We start from the raw sequence: 22,659 nt of genomic DNA, 5'->3' as shown, positions 1-22,659 counted from the left end.
CTAAATGGCCAGGAGAATGTGTGGATTAATTTGATAACTATGGATAAATTGCAGCACATTGCAACGATTAGTTATGACCAAATGTATGAATATAAAGTCACATTCTAAGAGAACAAATGACTTCCTGAGAAACCAGTGGTTAATCCCTGTACCTGCATCTTCAAACTGGACATTGCTTACATATGAACTGACCAATAACACACAATGAATGAGAAACCTCCTTTTTCTGGACCAATGGAAGGAGACCGAAACCAACAACCTGTCAACTCCCACTGTTTGATATATGCAGTTTTCTAAGGCATAGTTAGTTAGTTGCTGTGGGGAACATATGCTGAGTCTATCTACAGAGGACTGTTCTATGGGATAGGGTAATGTATACTGGCTGTAACTGATTCTTATGTAACTGTAATTCTGTACAACCTACTTACGTATATATATATATATATATATATATATACATACAACTCCGGCACTCTTGGCCTCCCCGTCTGGGTGTAACTTGCTCCGGTGCCCTCCTCAGGGCAAACTCTTGTAATAGCACAAATAAAGAACAGAGGCGGCACTCAGGAGACTTGTGAAAAAAATCAATTTACTCTATAAGTCTGCCGGGCTCACACGCCACCCGCCCACAGGGGCATATTATGGCGTAGATGGGTGTTTTAAATGTACAGAGTGTACAACTTGTTCACACATGTCCCCAGGGGATAATATTCCCCATCCCTATAGTGGTAAAAAATTCCCTATAAAATGGCCGTTAACGTGCAGCTCGAAATTCGTAGTCTACGCCATAATATGCCCCTGTGGGCGTTACTATATTGGCAAGACTGAGTGCCAGTTCAAAACCAGGATGGCACAACACAGACAAGCCATTAGGAATGCCTTGGCATCAGGGAGTGGAGAGCAGACTGTGGCACGCCACTTCTTGGAACATAGGCATGGGATGGCCACGTTTAAGCACATCTCCTCCTTGCGATCCCTCGAACCTTACGACGGAACCCAATCAGGACTTATGACCACTCTCCAATATCCCCAGATCTGCCTGACCTAGCTTCTACTCTCACACAATCTATTTCTCTAGAGGAAGGTACCCAAGCCATTAATATGCCATTAAGCTCCTGGTCCTGATGGGTAGAGTGGAGAATTTTTTAGAATTGCTCTCAGTCTTCACTTATATATTAGTGAATAATACCGTTCCACCTCAGGCAGAACGGATGGTGTAGTGGTTAGCATTACTGCCTCACAGCACTGAGGTCATGGGTTCGATTCCCACCATGGCCCTAACGGTGTGGAGTTTGTATATTCTCTCCGTACTTGCGTGGGAGGCACTCTGTACTTAATGTCCAAAAAGTTGTTGCTGTCACCCAAGCCTACTCATTAGTTGCCCCGAATCCCTCCCTAAAATTGATACTATCTGTAGATGCAGAAAAAGCTTTTGATCTTGTCCATTGGTCTCATTTATTTTCCACTATGGAAAGATTATTTCTCCTTTATCAATACTATATACTCAGACCCCACTTCACAAATTTCACAAACTTCACAAATTTCCAGTAATGGATTTTCTCCTCACCTTTCCCTATCCATAAAGGGCAGTGGCGTAAGTTCGTCACAGTTGCCCGGAGGCAAGATAAATATTGGTGCCCCCCTATTTCCTATATTAAGATAAATATATGTATGTATGTGTGCGTGTGTATGTGTGTGTGTGTGTGTGGCGTATTCTGAAAAAAAATTATATACTGTATTTATACATTTAATTGTCTTTTATTTTAAATCACACATTTCTTAGCAGTCATACCCACAATTAGAACTCATGACCTGTTACACTAACAGCAGACACTTAACTGATGGAGCTATTTGCTCCTGTACAGGAAACATGAGAATTCTATGTGAAGTTACGTGTAATTGTCAGAGAAGTATCTTCATATAGTTAGAACTCTCATATTTCCTATACAGGAGCAAACAGCTTCATCAGTAAGGTGTCTGCTTCCAGTGTAATAGGGCGTAGTTTCTAATCCTGGGTATGACACTTGTAAAATGTGTATCTACAGTATAATAAAGAGGGTGTGATTTGTAAGGTGCAGGGACCAGTGAGGAAGTCGGCCACTGAAGAGATAGCAGCAGCTACCAAATCAATTAACTTAATTCAATGGTGTCACAGAATGGGAGGAAAGGTGCCCCCCTTCAGAGCAGGAGCCCGGCGGCAGATGACTCCGTTGCCTCCCAAAGTTCTGCCTCTAATAAAGGGACTCACCAAGGTTGTCCACTATGCCCTCTTTTATTTGCCCTAGTGATAGAACCATTTCACTCAGGTCCATCCCATCTTCATGGTATTCAAATGTCAGATGCGGAATTCAAACTAGCCCTCTTTGCTGACGACATGCTCCTGTTTATCTCAGACCCATCCGTAACCTGTGATTATGGAAATTATTAACTCATATGCCCCTAGTTCGTATTATAAATGAATGTGAATAGATCCGAAATACTACCTGTCACTCCCCTCTTCTTTTCTACTCTTTCTACTCTTCCTATTTGGCTCAATATGTTCTTCAATTCTCTCACATAAAATATCTAGGGGTTAATATGACCCTCTCCTTTCCGAAATCAAGCTACAACTAGATAGCTGGATCACGTTACCCTTATCTGTATTAGGAAGAGCTGCTGTACTGAAAAGTGTTATCTCTCCTAAAATACTTTATGTCCTCCAAATGTTTCCTTGTTTTCTCCACAAATCAGATGTACTTACCATCAATAATCCATGTCGTACTTTTTATGGGGCGGTAAAAGACCCAGAATGTCCGTGTACAAACCTGTTGGGGGGTTGAATATCCCTGATTTTGCCTTATACTCACTCTCCACGCAGTTTAGATATATATCTGATTGGATACTGGAAATATTCACACACCCTGATTGTGAGCTTGACAAAATACTATTTGATCTGCATTCTCCAGGATCCCCAACGCCATTCCCCAACACATGCTCACATTCTGTTCAGAGAACAGAGTGCTCTCTCTGCTGGGGGCCACACATTCACACACACACCCCGACCTGGGGGTCGCCATGGGGGTGGTGTTGGTGTCCTTTTACCTTCTACCTACTCCTACCAACTCATACCACCAGAACCGTCCCTTACATTCTCTACATTTGAGGTACATGCCATACGCCTCTTCCAACCAGTCCATCTTAGAGTAGCTGTCATTTACCGCCCCCCTGGCACTGCTTCCAAATTCATCGACAACTTTGCTTCCTGGCTTCCTCACTTCCTCTCTTCTGACATTCCCACCATTATCCTAGGCGATTTCAACATCCCTATTGACATCCCCACACAATCCTCTGCCTCTAAACTTCTTAACCTCACCTCTTCACTTGGTCTCTCCCAGTGGACCTCCTCACCCTCCCATGTGAATGGGAGCTCACTGGATCTGGTCTTCACTCACTGCTGTGATATTTCTGATTTCTCCAACTCCCCATTTCCCCTCTCTGACCACCACCTCCTCTCCTTTAACCTATCTCTCTCGACTTCCCCATCTCTACCTCCTAAGGCTACCATCACTAAGCGTAACATTGAGGCTATTGACACTACATTCCTTTCCTCCCTGTTTGACTCACTTCTCTCTCCTCTTCTCTCTCTCACATGCCCTGAACAAGCCACATCTCTATACAATGCATCTCTTACTTCTGCTCTTGACTCTGTTGCTCCACCAACCACTATTCACCCTCGCAAATTAACACCTCAACCCTGGCACACCAAATGCACCAGATATCTACAAAAATGCTCATGTACTGCTGAGCGACACTGGAGGAAATCACGCTCTAAGGCAGACTTCCTCCATTTTACACTTATGCTCTCATCCTTCAGTGCTGCCCTTTCTCTTGCTAAACAGTCATACTTCAAGAACCTCATCTCCTACCAGTCTTCCAACCCCCGGCGCCTCTTTGCCACTCTCAACTCACACCTCTGCCCACCTCCACCTCGTCTCCCTTCCTCACTCTCTGCTCTTGACTTTGCCACTTACTTCACATCCAAAATTGACTCCATACGTAAGGACATCACATCACATCACACCAGACCATCAGTAACCAGCCTTCTCCCATCCCTCGCACCTACTCTGAAATCTTTCTCCCATGCATCTGGAGAGGAAGTCATGGCCCTCATTCGTTCCTGTCCCCTCACCACCTCCCCACTTGACCCTATCCCCTCCCGCCTCCTCAGCTACCTCTCTCCTTCTGCTTGTTCCCATCTTTCCCACCTTCTCAATCTCTCCCTCTCATCAGGCACTGTCCCCTCTGCCTTCAAGCATGCACTCATCTCTCCTATTCTTAAAAAACCTACACTTGATCCAAACACTCTCTCCAACTACTGACCCATCTCTCTCCTCCCTTTTGCCTCCAAACTCCTTGAGCGTATTGTCTACAACCGCCTTACTTCCTTTCTTTCCTCACACTCACTGCTTGACCCATTCCAGTCTGGCTTCCTTCCTCTCCACTCCACTGAAACTGCCCTTACAAAAGTATGCAATGACCTCCATGCTGCTAAATCTAAGGGACACTACTCTCTACTTATTCTACTTGATCTCTCTGCTGCTTTTGACACTGTGGACCATCCTCTCCTGCTGCAAATCCTTCACTCCATTGGTCTGCATGACACTGCCCTATCTTGGCTGTCCTCCTACCTTTCTGACCGTTCATTCTCTGTCTCCTCTCATGACTCCACCTCCCCCTCACTTCCACTAACTGTAGGGGTACCCCAAGGTTCTGTCCTTGGTCCTCTTCTCTTCTCTATCTATACGTCCTCACTAGGTAAGCTCATTAGTTCTTTTGGTTTCCAATATCATCTCTATGCTGATGACACCCAAATCTATTTTTCCTCTCCAGACCTCTCCCCTGCTCTCCTCACTCGTATCTCCAACTGTCTCTCTGCTACCTCTTCCTGGATGTCCCAGCGCTTTCTTAAACTTAACATGTCTAAGACCGAGCTGATCATCTTCCCTCCCTCCCACATAACCTCACTTCCTACAATCTCATTATCTATTGATGGCACTACTATCTCCTCTAGCCCCCAAGTGCGCTGTTTTGGAGTAATCCATGACTCCTCCATCTCCTTCAAACCACACATTCAGCGCCTCACAAACCTGCCGTTTTCATCTAAAAAATATTTCCAGGATCAGACCCTTTCTGACCCAGGATGCTACTAAGACTCTTATCCACTCACTGGTCATCTCCAGACTTGACTACTGTAATCTCCTCCTGACTGGCATTCCTGACAAACACCTCTCTCCACTCCAATCTATCCTCAATGCTGCTACCCGGCTCATCTTCCTCACCAAACGCACTACGTCCACCTCTCCTCCCTTACTAGACCTTCACTGGCTCCCCTTCCCTTTCAGAATCCATTTCAAGCTTCCCACACTCGCTTACAAAGCCCTCACCCACTCCTCTCCCATCTACATCTCTGACCTTATCTCCCTTTACACTCTCACCCGTCCTCTTCGCTCTGCTAATGTATGCCGACTCTCCTGCCTACAGATTACTTCCTCCCACTCCTACATCCAAGATTTTTCACGTGCTGCACCACTTCTCTGGAATTCCCTACCTCTCCCCCTCAGACTCTCCACCTCTCTACAAAACTTCAAACGGGCTCTCAAGACCCACTCTTCCCCAAACCCAGCCAAATCTCATCCTAACCCCCTGTTCCACGCTCTCTTTGTACCCCATCTGTGTCACCCCTGTCTGTCTACCCCTCCCCTATAGATTGTAAGCGCTCACGAGCAGGGCCCTCTTCCCTCATGTGCTTATCCTTTCTTACTTTAATAACCTTCAACTGTACCACATCCAGCAGTCTTCTGCCACCTGATACTTATTCCAGTGTCATCTGCTGATGTAACTATGTGTATTTACCCTGTACTTGTCCTATACTGTCATCAACTGTAAGTCGCTGTTTTCCTGTTTGATTATTCATGTACTGTGTAATTGGGCGCTGCGGAACCCTTGTGGCGCCATATAAATAAAGGATAATAATAATAATAATAATAATAATAAAGAGACCCTTACAGAAGCTGGCTTTCTATAGGGAGGTCATATGAAGATACAACCTACGGGGCCTATTTATCCAAGGATGCCGATGTCATGTGATAAAATTGCCCAAATCTGAGCTGTGATAACTGATTACATCTCAGGGATTTATCAATTATCGTATGCAGGGACAGAACTTGCGAGCAAGCTCTGTCCCTGTGATGATGCTCAGGAAAAATACCCCGATGTCCATGCACCGACATCGATGCTACTGCCACAGCCGGGTCGATCACCACCTCGCGTCTGCCCCCCGGTTACTGCGGACCCCCCTCCCCCTCTGTAAATATACTCACCAGTCCAGGGAGATGGTGATCGCTGCTCCTGTAGGGCTGCTGGGTGCCGGATCCTGTGCGCTGCTGTGACCCCGGTGCTGTAAAGTGCGCTGTCTCCATCCCAGCATACTTTACTGCACAGGCGGTCACAGCGCAGCACATGGAGGACCCAGCGCCCGGCAGCCAGCACCGGAACACCGGCTCCTGGGACTGGTAAGTATGTTTGGGTTTTTTTTTTACGTTTAATCAGTGATCAGCTTGTGTGTCCATCGGAGATCACCGGGGCCTGATCCCTGCGAGGGACAGAGAAAGCTGGGCAGAAGCTGGTGATAACAGTGCTGCCCTGTGATCTCGCCAGCCTGGCATTACTGTCACGGGGGACACTGCAGAGGGGTTTTTTACTTTTTTTGTTAGTAAATTCGGCCACATCACATTTCCCATTATAAGTATGGGGAATGTGATGTGAGATACTAAAAATAATTCAATGAAAGGGTTTGGAGCAGTTTTTCATGAAAACTGCTCCCAATGCCCTTTATACATCCTTTATACATTCAGGTGATACTAAAATAATGGGAAAAGGTGTGAAAACAAAGTAAAAATAATGATAATAAATAGGTCTCCATATCTCTATGTGGGGAAATCCTGACTTTCTTCCCTCTCTCCGTAACCCAGCATTTAGAGCTTGGCACGCCGATGGACTGAATCTAGCCGGGTGGCAAAATATTTCCTACTCTGAATCTGCACTAAATATAGTTTATCATCTATATCTACAGCTGACTGACAGGCAGAGGCGGCCGTGGGGCGGGAGGGGGCGTGCCAACGGCATTAGAACGCCGTTGGTGGGTCGTGGTCCAGACAACGCAGGCATGTCTGGACCATTGCGAGGTCAGGCCATGGTGGCTGCGACAGACGCGGCAGGTAACCACCTGGCAGGTGCGGAAGCATCACCACCATGCAATGCTTCCTCCCCCCCCCCCCCTCCGGGGAAGGAAGGAGCAGGGCCTGACACGTGAGGCGGATTAGCCCTGTGATAGGCGTCCGCATCCGCATGTCAGAGAAACTGATCGTAGATGTGCTACATTTAACACATCGACGATCAGGTCTGAATCCCCCCTTTAGTGTCTCCAGACATAACTGATAATGATTCCTTATTCAAACATTATTCTCGCACGATGAAAATACTTCAATCCACCTATGTACAGGAGGTTCACTCTTCACAGGCTTTAATAGGTCCTGCACAACGTACACACGTGATTACTACAGAATCTGGGGAATGTATTCCATAGAAGATGTTTAATGATACATTTTACCACTGTTTCTGGACATGTGGGAAGGTTTTCATATTCTGGCGCAGTCATATCTATTCTCACTCTACATTTAGTCTCCATTTGAACATTGCCCCGCTATCATGCCTCTGTATTAACTTCAAAAATTGGATCTTAGGCTCACATAAAGCTTCTTCATGATTACTTTGACGTTAGCAAACAAACATTCTAACTAGAGATGAGCGGGTTCGGTTCCCTGAGAACCGAACCCCCAGAACATCACGCTCCGAGCCCGGATCCAAGCTCGGAAACCAGAACGAGGCAAAATGTCATCATCCCGCTGTCGGAATCTCGTGGGTTTTGGATCCCATATAAACAGCCGCGCATCACCACCATTTTCACTCCGGACTTGGAAAGTGAGGAAGACAGACCTCTCTCTCTGTGGGTGGTGGTGTCGGGTGGGGTCGGTGTGTGCTCTTTAGGGGCTCCTATCACTGTGGTGTACCTGTGCTGTGTTAGGGGTCCTGTCCTGGCTGTCACTGGTGTTTCATGTGCTGCAGCTGTACATGGGTGTTGCTGTCCTGGCTGTCACTGGTGTTTCATGTGCTGCAGCTGTACATGGGTGTTGCTGTCCTGGCTGTCACTGTGTTGTACAGGGGGCGGGGGCACTGTCCTCCTGTATGCTGGAAAATATAGGGGTGCTGCTGGCCCTGTACGCTATAAAAATTCAGGAGTGCAGTTGTTAAAAATTAAAAGCACACTGCTGTATGCTGTAAAATATAGGGGTGTTGTCGTTCAAATAATATTACACTTGCCCTGTAAGCTATAAAAATTCAGGAGTGCAGTGAAAATCAATGTACACTGGCCCTGTCTTGTATGCTGTAAAATTACAGGGGTGTTGTGAAAATACAGGGGTGCTGGCACTGTCTGCAGTTGCGATGTCTAGGCCTGACCTTCACAACACTGTATGGGAAGAGGAGGCTCCTACTACCATATGCACGCCCCCTGCAAGTACTGGGAGGAGCACCGCCAGTCCAGTTGGTGATATTGAGATTGAGGATGTCACTGTAGAAGTACACCAGGATGAGGAGGATATTGGTGTTGCTGGCGCTGTGTGTTATGATTCCAGCACTCTGGTCAGAGGAGATCTTATGGCAAGGACCGGAGCACTGGAACGGAATGCTGGGGAAGGGAGCAGGACAGGAAAATAGCCCCTGGCGCCCTAACTCTGTTGTCTCACCCGTGTTGTCAGAAATCCCCTGCGAGACTATGGTTTCTTGAGCCCTTGGCAGCCGCGTTTGAAGGGCGGATTATGTCTGCCCAACTTCGATGCCCCCCGGTCTTAATGAGAGACAAAGGGAAACCCGAGACAGGGTGATAACAAGAGGCCCTCTAACTAAACAACCAGGCCAGGGGCTAAGCAAACTCAAAACTATAATATGTGCGGAGAAACCGCCAGGGAAAAGGACAACCAAAATATCCACTTGTCCAATTCTCCTACCCGGCACCGCCGAGTACCAGAGAGGACTTGTGGAAGCGGAACCCTCCGCAAATGCTCCAAACACAAAATATAAAAGGTAAAGCGGCTGAGCCGCAACACACGGCAGAGCCGCAACTCACGAACACCACTGGATATAAAACGGTGATCAGTCAGGACTCCAGGGAACCAAACGACCTCTTGGGATGAGATGACAACTCCCGAATACCGGACTTCTGAGGACTGGAATGACCGGATACAGCAGGACTGGAAACAGACTCTCAGCAAACAAAGGCAGCATGCAGGAAGCTATTACCGGCGTCTGTGAGAAGCCCTGGGAGTGTATTTAACAAGGAGTCCTCCAATCAGCTGCTAAAGGCTGATTAGAATAAATGCCGTGCAGCTGCCTTGCTGCACGGCCAGAGAGCAGGTGAATATCTTAATTTCCTAAAGCCTAGCAACGGGGAACGCGGTCCGCCAGTGGCGTCCCTGTTGCTAGGGTCCGTGCGGCTCAGCGCGCCCGGCGTCTAGCGTTGCTAGGGAGCCGGCGGCTGTACGTGCACGGCATCTCTAGTTGCTAGGCGCCGGGCCGCGCAGACCATCAAGCGGACCCCGGCGCCTAACAGTACCCCCCCCTTGAGGAGCGGTCAAGGAACCCCTAAAGCCAGGTTTCTGAGGAAATTCCCGAAAAAATGCCCTCTTGAGCCTCGGGGCATGAAGATCCTTATCCAGGACCCAAGACCTTTCCTCCGGACCATAGCCTTTCCAGTGAACCAGAAAATACAGCCGATCCCGGGACAGTTTGGAATCGAGAACCTTCTCTACCAAGAACTCCTGTTGTCCCTGTACATCCACTGGAGATCTACCCTGAGAGATCTTCCGAGGAAATCTACTGGAAGAAACGTATTGTTTCAACAGGGAACAATGAAACGTATTTCCAATCCTGAGAGATCTTGGTAAACGTAACCGAAAGGCAACTGGGTTGACTCTTTTAATAATAAGAAATGGCCCAATAAATTTGGGTCCCAGTCTAGCCGAGGATTGTCGAAGCCTGATGTTGCGAGTCGACAACCACACCCTATCTCCCACCTTAAAAGTGCAAGGACGTCGGAGCCTGTCAGAAAATGTCTTCTCTCGAAAGGCCGCTTTTCTGAGAGCAAGGTGCACCTTTTTCCAAATGGCTCTGAGATGGGAGGTTAAGGTAAGCGAGGAGACTGAGGAATGATGAAAAAAAGAATTAGCTCTGGGGTGAAAACCAAAAACTGAAAAGAATGGAGACTCTTTAGTGGAGGATTGACAAGAATTATTGTAAGCAAATTTAGCCAACGGAAGAAACTCGGACCAATCATTCTGGAGTTTGGCTGAATACAAGCGCAAATATTGTTTCAATGATTGGTTAACTCGTTCGGTTTGCCCGTTGGATTGTGGGTGGTAACCGGATGTTAACGACAATTTCATCTTCAATGAGGCACAAAAACATTTCCAGAATTGTGCGATGAATTGTGGACCCCGATCAGAAACAATATCAGTAGGCAACCCATGAAGCCTGAATACATGGCGGAGAAACAAAACTGCCAACCCTTGGGCAGAAGGCAATCGGGGAAGAGCAATAAAATGAGCCATTTTACTAAAACGGTCCACTACCACCCATATGACTCGGAATCCGGCTGAATGGGGAAGGTCAACCACAAAATCCATGGAAATATGAGACCACGGCCTGAGAGGAACATTTAAGGGCATAAGTTGCCCAATGGGCAAGGAACGGGGAACCTTATGCTGTGCACAAACCTGACATGAATAAACAAATTCCTTGACGTCTTTAGAAAGACCAGGCCACCATACTGAGCGAGAGACTAACTCCAATGTCTTAGAGACTCCTGGATGCCCTGAAACTTTGTTATCATGGAATTCCGTTAAAACAGTAGCTCTCAAAAACTCAGGGACGTAAAGACGACCAGCAGGAGTAATTCTAGGAGCTTGGTGTTGAAGCTGTTTTAACTGGGTAAATAAATCTTGTGTGAGGCCCGCCCAGATGACCGAAGATGGAAGTATGGGGATAACAGGATTGTTATTGTGAACCGGAAGAAAGCTACGTGACAGGGCATCAGCCTTAGTATTCTTGGAACCAGGCCTGAAAGTGATTATAAATTTGAAACGCGTAAAAAATAATGCCCAACGTGCCTGCCGGGCATTAAGCCGCTTAGCCGATTCAATGTATTGCAGGTTCTTATGGTCAGTCAATACCGAAATAGTATGTTTTGCTCCCTCCAGCCAATGCCTCCACTCCTCGAAAGCCCACTTTACCGCCAGTAACTCCTGATTACCAACGTCATAGTTGGATTCAGCGGAGGAGAATTTCCTGGACATAAAGGCACAAGGATGTAACTCCAGAGACTCCGGATCCTTTTGAGAAAGGATAGCCCCCACTCCAACCTCCGAGGCATCAACCTCCACCACAAAGGGCAATTCCGGATTAGGATGTCTGAGGACTGGAGCCGAGACAAAGGCTTGTTTCAAGGCCCGGAAGGACAACTCAGCTTCACGCGACCAGTTGGTAGGATCCGCTCCTTTCTTTGTCAGAGCTACAATGGGAGCAACCAGGTCAGAAAAAGAATGAATGAACCTCCTATAATAATTCGCAAACCCTAAAAAGCGCTGAATTGCTTTTAAATTGGTGGGTTGCGCCCAACTAAGGATGGCCTGGAGTTTCTTTGGTTCCATGGAAAATCCCTGAGGGGAAATTATGTACCCTAAAAAAGATACTTCCGTGACATGAAACTCACACTTCTCCAGCTTGGCATATAAATGATTCTCACGTAACTTTTGAAGAACCAGACGCACCTGGGTAACATGTTGTTCCATTGATTCAGAAAAAATCAGGATGTCGTCTAAGTAAACGACCACGAATTTCCCTAGGAAGTCACGGAGCACATCGTTAATGAGGTCTTGAAAAACTGCCGGAGCATTGGACAGGCCGAACGGCATCACCAGGTATTCGTAGTGACCCGACTGAGTACTGAAGGCCGTTTTCCACTCATCTCCAGATTTAATTCGGATGAGGTTGTACGCTCCTCTAAGGTCAATTTTAGAAAAAATCACAGCAGAACGTAACTGATCAAAGAGTACAGAAATCAACGGCAAAGGATAGGTGTTTTTAACTGAGATCTTATTCAGGGCTCTAAAATCAATGCAAGGTCTAAGTGAGCCATCCTTTTTCTCCACAAAGAAGAAGCCTGCACTTAAAGGAGATTTTGATGGTCTAATAAATCCTTTCTCAAGGCTCTCCTTTACATAATCATTCATAGCCGCAGTTTCTGGCCCGGATAATGCATATAATCTTCCCTTTGGCAATGCGGCACCAGGAATTATCTCAATAGCACAATCATAAGGCCGATGGGGAGGCAGAATGTCCGCATTGCCTTTGGAGAAAACATCAGCAAACTCCTGGTATTCCACCGGAATGAGTTCTGGAATGATAGCTGCTACTCTGACTGGAAACGTGATACATTCCTTATCACAAAAAGTACCCCAATGTGAAATCTCCCCCGACCGCCAATCAATGGTGGGATTATGAAAGGCCAGCCAAGGGTGACCCAGAACAACTGGAACTGCTGGGCAATGTGTAAGAAAGAACTCGATTTTCTCGGAATGTAGAGCTCCTACTGTAAGTAGTACAGGGGGTGTATGGAGAGAAATAATCCCATTAGACAGCGGACTCCCATATAAGCCATGCATAGTGACACACCTACCCAAAGGTAACTGAGGAATGCCTAAGGCCTTAGCCCAAGTTAAATCCATAAAGTTTCCTGCAGCTCCACTGTCAACAAAAGCCGACACCGAAGAACTGAGGCTGCCAAAGGAAACTTTAACTGGGACTAAAAGGGAGTTATTCGAGGAGATAAGCTGCAGACCTAGGTGAACCCCCTCACAATTCACCTGGTCAAAGCGTTTCCCGACTTGTTCGGACAATTACGAGCAAAATGTCCCTTACCCCCACAGTACAGACAAAGACCAGAATTTTGCCTTCTGGCTCTTTCTTCAGGAGACAGCCGGGAGAGACCCATCTGCATGGGCTCCTCTACGTCTTCAGGAATGGAATATACACACGGACTTGACCTTACAGGTGCTCCTTTTTCAGCCCTCCGCTCTCTGAGACGACGATCAATCTTAATAGAAAGCTCCATGAGTTTATCGAGAGTCTCAGGAGCGGGGTACTGAAGGAGACTGTCTTTTATAGACTCTGATAAGCCGAGGCGAAACTGACTGCGCAGGGCTGGGTCATTCCAGCCACAGTCGTTCGACCAACGGCGAAACTCCGTACAATAAACCTCCGCAGGATTTCTACCCTGTCTGAGAGCGCGCAACTGACTTTCAGCGGACGCCTCTCTATCAGGGTCATCATACAAGAGCCCTAAAGACTCAAAAAAAGCGTCAACTGACAACAATGCCGGATCCTGTGCTCTTAAACCAAAAGCCCAGGTCTGAGGATCCCCCTGGAGCAAAGAAATAATAAACCCGACCCGCTGAGATTCAGTACCCGAGGAAGTAGGTCTTAAACGAAAATAAAGTTTACAGGATTCTTTAAAATTAAAAAACTCTTTTCTATCACCAGAAAAACGGTCAGGCAAATGCATCTTTGGTTCAGGGACTACCCCTGGGGAAGCTCGCAAAAGATCTTCCTGCGACCTCACCCGAAGAGAAAGATCCTGAACCATGTGAGTAAGTTCTTGAATCTGGCTGACTAAGAGCTGACCAGGATTTGGCCCTAAACCTGTTGGATTCATGAGGCCGATAAACTCTCACAAAACTGAATGAGAAAAAATTAAACCCCGTTTAATTTTAAGTTTTGGTATGGCCGGTAATAATGTTATGATTCCAGCACTCTGGTCAGAGGAGATCTTATGGCAAGGACCGGAGCACTGGAACGGAATGCTGGGGAAGGGAGCAGGACAGGAAAATAGCCCCTGGCGCCCTAACTCTGTTGTCTCACCCGTGTTGTCAGAAATCCCCTGCGAGACTATGGTTTCTTGAGCCCTTGGCAGCCGCGTTTGAAGGGCGGATTATGTCTGCCCAACTTCGATGCCCCCCGGTCTTAATGAGAGACAAAGGGAAACCCGAGACAGGGTGATAACAAGAGGCCCTCTAACTAAACAACCAGGCCAGGGGCTAAGCAAACTCAAAACTATAATATGTGCGGAGAAACCGCCAGGGAAAAGGACAACCAAAATATCCACTTGTCCAATTCTCCTACCCGGCACCGCCGAGTACCAGAGAGGACTTATGGAAGCGGAACCCTCCGCAAATGCTCCAAACACAAAATATAAAAGGTAAAGCGGCTGAGCCGCAACACACGGCAGAGCCGCAACTCACGAACACCACTGGATATAAAACGGTGATCAGTCAGGACTCCAGGGAACCAAACGACCTCTTGGGATGAGATGACAACTCCCGAATACCGGACTTCTGAGGACTGGAATGACCGGATACAGCAGGACTGGAAACAGACTCTCAGCAAACAAAGGCAGCATGCAGGAAGCTATTACCGGCGTCTGTGAGAAGCCCTGGGAGTGTATTTAACAAGGAGTCCTCCAATCAGCTGCTAAAGGCTGATTAGAATAAATGCCGTGCAGCTGCCTTGCTGCACGGCCAGAGAGCAGGTGAATATCTTAATTTCCTAAAGCCTAGCAACGGGGAACGCGGTCCGCCAGTGGCATCCCCGTTGCTAGGGTCCGTGCGGCTCAGCGCGCCCGGCGTCTAGCGTTGCTAGGGAGCCGGCGGCTGTACGTGCACGGCGTCTCTAGTTGCTAGGCGCCGGGCCGCGCAGACCATCAAGCGGACCCCGGCGCCTAACACTGTGGAGGAAGTTGACGATGAGGATTCTGATGGTGATGTGGTTTGTTTGAATAAGGCTCCAGTGGAGACAGTTGTTGCCCATGGGTTGAAAAAGCCCATTGTCATGCCTCCTGGTTAAAATACCAAAAAAGCCATCTCTTCAGTGTGGAATTATTTCTCCACAAATCCGGACAACAGGTGTCAAGCCGTGTGTTGCCTTTGTCAATCCATAATAAGTAGGGGTAAGGACGTTACCCACCTAGGAACATCCTCCCTTATACGTCACCTGCAGCACATTCATCATAAGTCATTGTCACATTCAGAAACTTTAGGAAATAGCGGAAGCAGTCCACTGACACCTAAATAATGTGGTTTGTTTGTTAGAATATTATTTCTCTGTGAGGATGAGGATGTAAACACTGAAGGGGGGTAATCTGAGGATGAGGACGACATCTGAGGAAGGCTAGTCAGATGCTTGGCTGCATTGGGAGAGGAATCAGCAGCAGAAAGAAAGAAGTAATAATGCCACTGTATAGGTCATTGGTACGGCCTCATCTAGAATACTGTATTCAGTTCTGGAGGCCATATCTTCAAAAGGATATTAATACATTAGAAACTGTACAAAGGAGGGCAACTAAAATGGTGCATGGCCTACATCACAAAACATACCCAGAAAGACTAAGAAATCTCAATATGTATAGTTTGGAGCAGAGAAGGGAAAGGGGGGACATGATAGAAACTTTCAAATATATCAAGGGTCTTAACAAAGTCCAGGAGGGAAACATTCTCCAAATGAAGAGAAGCAATAGGACACGAGGACATGCACTGAGGCTGGAGGGGGGGAGGTTCAGGGGAAATTTGCGGAAAAATTATTTCACAGAAAGGGTAGTGGACAAGTGGAATAGCCTCCCATCAGAGGTGGTAGAGGCTAAGACAGTAGAGCAATTTAAACATGCATGGGATAGACATAAGGATATCCTTACAAAGAAATAAGGATCAAATAAGGTTAGAGATAAAAAATAATATTAAAAAAAAAAGGGGCAGACTAGATGGGCCAAGTGGTTCTTATCTGCCGACAAATTCTATGTTTCTATCTTGCCACTGTGGACTCAGTTTGTGCAAGGAGAGATTAATTGCTTCTTTTTTTTTTTTTTTTTTGGGGGGGGGGGGGGGGGGGCAAACAAGCCAATCATTTCAGCCAGTCGTGTGGCAGACCCTGTCGCTGAAATGATGGGTTTGTTAAAGTGTGCATGTCCTGTGTATACAACATAAGGGTGGGTGGGAGGGCCCAAGGACAATTCCATCTTGCACCTCTGTTTCTTCTTTGCATCATGTGCTGCTTGGGGACTAGTTTTATATCTCCCCTCCTGTCTGACACTGCAGTGCCACTCCTAGATGGGCCAGGTGTTTGTGTCGCCACTGCAGTGCCACTCCTAGATGGGCCAGGTGTTTGTGCCGCCACTGCAGTGCCACTCCTAGATGGGCCAGGTGTTTGTGCCGCCACTGCAGTGCCACTCCTAGATGGGCCAGGTGTTTGTGTCGCACACTTGTGTCGCTTAGCTTAGTCATACAGTGACCTCGGTGCAACCTTGTGGCCTAAAAACAATATTGTGAGGTGTGAGGTGTTCAGAATAGACTGGAAATGAGTGGAAATTAATGATATTGAGGAACAAAATTACCCCCAAATTCTGTGATTTTAGCTGCTTTTATGTTTTTTGCAAATATCATCCAGATCCAAAACCAAAACCAGAAAGGGTGGTTTTGGCAAAACCAATCCAGATCCAAAACCAAAATACAATACCCTAAAAAGTGCCCCCCCCCACACATCTCTAATTCTAAGATATTTGATAAGAAAAACGTCACCTACCACCTCAACCTCAAAGCCAGACTTCTTCACTTCTACTTTGATAATTGTTCATTATCCCATGATACACAATCAGGTGAACAAGTTTATGCAGAAATGGGGGCACTTATTTATCTACCCAAACTCATATTTACCACAACCTATCTCCCGGTGACCCCATAAAGATATACCCTACTAAGGTTCCATAGATTCCTCAATTCCATATGGCCTCCACCTACTATACTTCCCCAGGACTATGTGTCTCGTTATTCAACCCTCATATAGTCATCCTCATATATACCATTTACTTTGTCCAATTTGATTTTTATACAGGTTGAGTCTCCCTTATCCAAAATGCTTGGGACCAGAGGTATTTTGGATATCGGATTTTTCCGTATTTTGGAATAATTGCATCCCATAATGAGATATCATGGCGATGGGACCTAAATCTAAGCACAGAATGCATTTATGTCACATATACACCTTATACACACAGCCTGAAGGTCATTTAATACAGTATTTTTAATAACTTTGTGTATTAAACAAATTTTGTATACATTGAGCCATCAAAAAACAAAGGTTTCACTATCTCACTCTCACTCAAAAAAGTCCGTATTTCGGAATATTCCGTATTTCTGAATATTTGGATATGGGATACTCAACCTGTACTTGATATTAGAATGCCTGGACTGTAATGAATGTAGATATCCTCAATCTCATTGAAACCTGTCCCCTCTTCTAATAAGTGGTATCCTTCAAGGTCTATTGCATCCCTCAGATTGTCCTCCTCTTTCCTGAACAGAATTATATCTCTCATCACTACTCCGTATCTACATTGTTACCTGGTTTATGGATTATCCTCATGTGCCAAGAGGTACATCCTTTCCCATTATGACACTTCAACAAATGTTATTATGTGTGATCTCTACCGAATTGTTAAGGGCCGTATTCACGGGCAGATGTAGGGAGAGATGTGTGCTGAGCGTGCGGGGTGGGACAGGAAGGGGAAGGGGGGGCCACCATGCAGGCCAATCTAGCACCTACGATAGCGATGCGCGGGGCTGCACATCACTATCGCTGTGGGGGTACACACGGAGAGATCACTGCTTAGATTTTAGGCTGGGATCGCTCCGTGAGTACCCCCCTTTACTCGGATTACTCGTTACTCTTGAGCTTTTTTGTGTTTACATTTTTGTCTCCAATCTTAATGAGGTTAATAGACTTGATAAGGGGATTTTTTTATATTCTCTATGTTGTCGTATAGCACTTACCATATTTGTTCAATAATCCTGCTCTCTATATGGACTTAAACTCATCTAATAAAAATATTACAACAAAAAAAACCCAAAAGACAGAGAACCACTGGGCCTCACTCTCTGTTTCCTCCTGTGTTCACCGGCCAAGGAAGCTTTCACAATCACCATGTTCCTCTGCTCCGGGCACGACTCAGCTAATGACCGTTTGTGGTCGTCATGCCAAGTAACCACATCCTACAGCAATGTGAAACCACAGCCCAGGATCAGCGGATAAGGTGGTCTGAATGTCACTGCGGCTACCACTTTCAATTTTACGCCTTTTATCATTAGTGGAAGATGCACACATGAGCACTCGTCAACATCATCATGTATACGCAATACTTAGACAGGGGATAAAAACTGGTCAGCCCCCAGAGGAACCAGATTAGCAAAGACAATGGTAAGTGCACTGCCACCATCCCATCCAGATCTCCAGCTATACCATCAAACGGAACAGAGTGGTTTCTGCTGGGGAAGCAGTTTCAGCAACCATGCTGATCACAGGTCGAGTTGCTTTCCCAACACTGCAATCCATCGGTTCATCCTGCTTTGGACAGTCCCGGCACATATGACCGGGCTTGCCGCAGCCAAAGCACAATGTAGGAGTCAGGGATTGTTCCTTAGCAATGGGAACCTGGGTTCTGAGCTTTGGTACTGGCTGCCACCCTTGCTTAGCTTTAATTAATTTTCCAAGAGTAAGGTACCAATCAATCACCATTTCTAACTCCTCAAATGTCTGGGGGTCAGCCTGCAGGGCCCAGTGTTGTACCACATTGTCTAATACCCATATAGCATGGTCCATAGCAACAATCTCTACTATACGTGAAGCCTCTCTGGCTGTAACCACACTTTACTCAGTCTAGCTAGCTTGGCCAACTAAACTCTTGGAGGCTCAGATGGGTTCAGCCACCAATCATGGAACTCCTGGGCTTTACTGGGGTCCGTCACCCAAACCCTGCTGAGTATGGCCTTCTTCAAATGAGGGTAGGAGCTAGCTTCATCTATCGTCAGGTCAGTGTAAGATCGCTGTGATTCCCCTGTGAGACAGGGAGCTAACCTGGCAGCCCATTCAACACAAGACTTAGGCCTATATAATTCAGCCCAGCTGGGATTTTGATACACAATCATCAAGCCGCTGTGCAGTTGTGAGCATCCCGCAATGCGTCTCACTGCTGCTGTGGGTGGATCCATGTAGGATTTGCTGCAGATACCATCCAGCAATTTTGGTCCCTGTACAGGCGCCGCATGTGACAGAAATCACATAGACAGGGTAAAATCCAACGCACTTTTATTTCCACCTCAAGCAGGATACAGCTTCTTATGCAGGAATTGCAGGTTAAGGTTTACAGGTAGTTCTCAACACAGCAGATAACAGTCCACATACTGGTAATAACAAACAGTGCATGATCCAACATTGCATGTTCCAAACTCCCACCTATCGCCTGGGCACTAACCGCCATCATGAGCAAAGTTTCTATGCACTGAAAATACACATAGAACAGATTACAGGTGCTGTTAATTAGCCTAGCTTCTGGCTGACAACTGATTGAAGCAAAACCTGAACTGTACCCTTAAGCCCTGCTGCTCTGCTAAACCTGGGACATCCTGCTGTTCCACATTAACTCCATGTGGAACTATGCTGTCCCTGCCACAATATATATGTATCTTTATATGTATATATATATATATATATATATATACAAAAAAACAAGAGCGCCTAGATTAAAGCTATAAGTGAACCCATACCATGTGTCAAAAGTTATTATGCTTATCTCATGTCTTTACAAAGATCCTCATAAGGTCACGGATTCTTTTTCATAGATTTTAATGAGATCCAGAGCACATAAAACAAATAAAAACAAACCAGCCACGCCACAGTCCTTTCAGGCCGCGAGGTCTAGAAAGAACAAGCCTTCGAACACCTTCTTCAGAGGTGGTCATGCTCCCGCAGGCTCCCAAGCCCAGAAGCCCGCTTCTGATTCCCCTAAGTCCTCCGCATGATGGTGGACTGCTAGGCCTGGAGGAAGGTCAGGTGGGGGCGAGACTCTGGCAGTTCAGCCACGTCTGGGTGGCGTCGGGTCTGGACCCCTGGGTCCTGGATATAGTATCCAGAGGGTACATACTAGAGTTTCAGGATCCCCTACCTCACCGTTTCTTCAAGTCAGGCTTGCCAGTGCTGCTGGCAGACAGGACGATTCTTCTGGAGGCCATCAGAAAATTGGTGGTGTCAGAGGTCATTTTTCAGGTCCCTCTTCAGCAGCGGCACACGGGTTATTATTCGAACCTTTTTGTGGTACCGAAACCGGATGGTTCAGTACGGCCTATTCTAAATTTAAAATCTTTGAACCCTTATCTCAAGGAGTTCAAATTCAAGATGGAATCTCTGCAAGCTGTCATTTCGGGGCTGTCGGAGGGGGAGTTTCTGGTGTCCCTGGACATCAAGGATGCTTACCTCCACATTCCCATTTGGGCGCCGCATCAAGCTTATCTCAGGTTTGCGCTGATGGACGATCACTATCAGTTCCAGGCACTGCCGTTTGGCCTCTCAACAGCACCAAGGATCTTCACCAAGGTGATGGCGGAAATGATGGTTCTCCGCAAACAGGGGGTGAACATAATTCCATATCTGGATGATCTCCTGTTCAAGGCATCATCCAGGGAGAGGTTGTTACGGTCCATCACGCTCACGACACAGCTGTTCAGGTCGCACGGTTGGATCCTGAACCTTCCGAAGTCTCATCTGGAGCCGACAAGGCGGCTGTCTTTCCTGGGAAGGATCCTCGACACGGAAGTGCAGAGCATATTTCTCCCAGCGGAGAAAGCGTTGGTGATTCAGACAATGGTCCGGGATGTCCTAAGGCCTACCCGGGTATCGGTTCATCAATGCATATGCCTCCTGGGGAAGATGGTTGCTGCCTACGAGGCTCTGCAGTACGGCAGGTTTCATGGCCGACCTTTTCAACTGGACCTATTGGACCAGTGGTCGGGCTCTCACCTACACATGCACAAGAGGATACACCTGTCTCCGAAAGCCAGGATTTCACTCCTCTGGTGGCTGCAACTTCCAAATCTTCTGGAAGGGCGAAGGTTCGGAATTCAAGACTGTATCCTTTTAACCACAGATGCAAGTCTAAGAGGTTGGGGAGCAGTCACTCTGGGAGAAACCTTTCAGGGAGGTGGGCGACTCAAGAGTCGCTTCTCCCGATAAACATCTTGGAACTCAGGGCCGTGTACAACGCCCTTCTGCAAGCAGCACACCTTCTACAGCATAGGGCTGTTCAGGTGCAGTCTGACAATGTGACCACAGTGGTTTACATAAACCAACAAGGTGGAACGAAGAGCAGGGTTGCCTTGGCAGAGGTGTCAAAAATCCTCAGCTGGGCAGAAAGGCATGCGGTGGCGATGTCGGCAATCTTCATTCCGGGCGTAGACAACTGGGAAGCAGACTTCCTCAGCAGACACGATCTCCATCCAGGGGAGTGGGGTCTCCATCCGGAGGTGTTCGAGGAGGAAACCGGTTGGTGGGGGGTTCCCCACATAGACATGATGGCCTCATGCCTCATCAAAAAGCTACGGAGGTACTGTTCAAGGTCAAGAGACCCTGAGGCGGTGCCGGTGGATGCACTGGTAACACTGTGGGTGTTCAAGTCAGTGTATGTGTTCCCTCCACTTCCTCTGATACCAAGGGTTCTTCAGCTCGTGAGAAGAACAAAGGTCCTGGCAATCCTCATTGCTCCGGACTGGCCAAGGAGGGCTTGGTACGCGGATCTGCTGGATCTTCTGCTGGAAGATCCATGGCCTTTACCTCTTCGGGAGGATCTGTTTCTGCAGGGACCGTTCGCTTATCAAGACTTACCAAGGCTACGTTTGACGGCATGACGGTTGAACGCCAGATCTTAGCTCGGAAAAGTATCCCGAGTGAGGTCTTTCCTACCCTGATACAAGCCAGGAAGGGGGTAACATGTAAGCATTACCATCACATTTGGAAAAAATATGTTTCTTGGTGTGAGGCCAAGAAGTTTCCGGCGGTGGAGTTTCAACTTGGTCATTTTCTCCTTTTCCTGCAAGCGGGGGTGGATATGGGACTGAGACTGGGTTCCATCAAGGTCTAGATCTCTGCTTTGTCCATCTTCTTCCAAAAACAATTGGCTGTTCTTCCTGAAGTTCAGACCTTTTTGAAAGGGGTCCTACACATCCAGCCTCCCTTTGTGGCACCTACGGCTCCATGGGATCTGGATGTGGTGCTGCAGTTACTGCAATCTGCTTGGTTCGAGCCTCTACAGGAGGCTGATCTCAGGTTTCTCACGTGGAAGGTGGTCACTTTATTGGCCTTGGCTTCTGCACATTGCGTGTCAAAATTGGGGGCTTTATCTTGTAAAAGTCCCTATCTGATCTTCCATGAAGATAGGGCGGAACTTAGGACTCATCCACAGTTCCTGCCTAAGGTTGTGTCGGCTTTTCACATCAACCAACCTATTGTGGTGCCAGTGGCTACTGACTCCTCAATTACTTCAAAGGCCTTGGATGTAGTGAGGACTTTGAAGATTTACGTGAAGAGGACGGCTCGTCATAGGAAAAGTGACTCTCTGTTTGTTCTCTATGATCCAAA

The sequence above is a fragment of the Pseudophryne corroboree genome, chromosome 4, assembly GCF_028390025.1.
Source record: "Pseudophryne corroboree isolate aPseCor3 chromosome 4, aPseCor3.hap2, whole genome shotgun sequence".
Classification (NCBI taxonomy): Eukaryota; Metazoa; Chordata; class Amphibia; order Anura; family Myobatrachidae; genus Pseudophryne; species Pseudophryne corroboree.
This window is presented reverse-complemented; position numbering follows the sequence as displayed.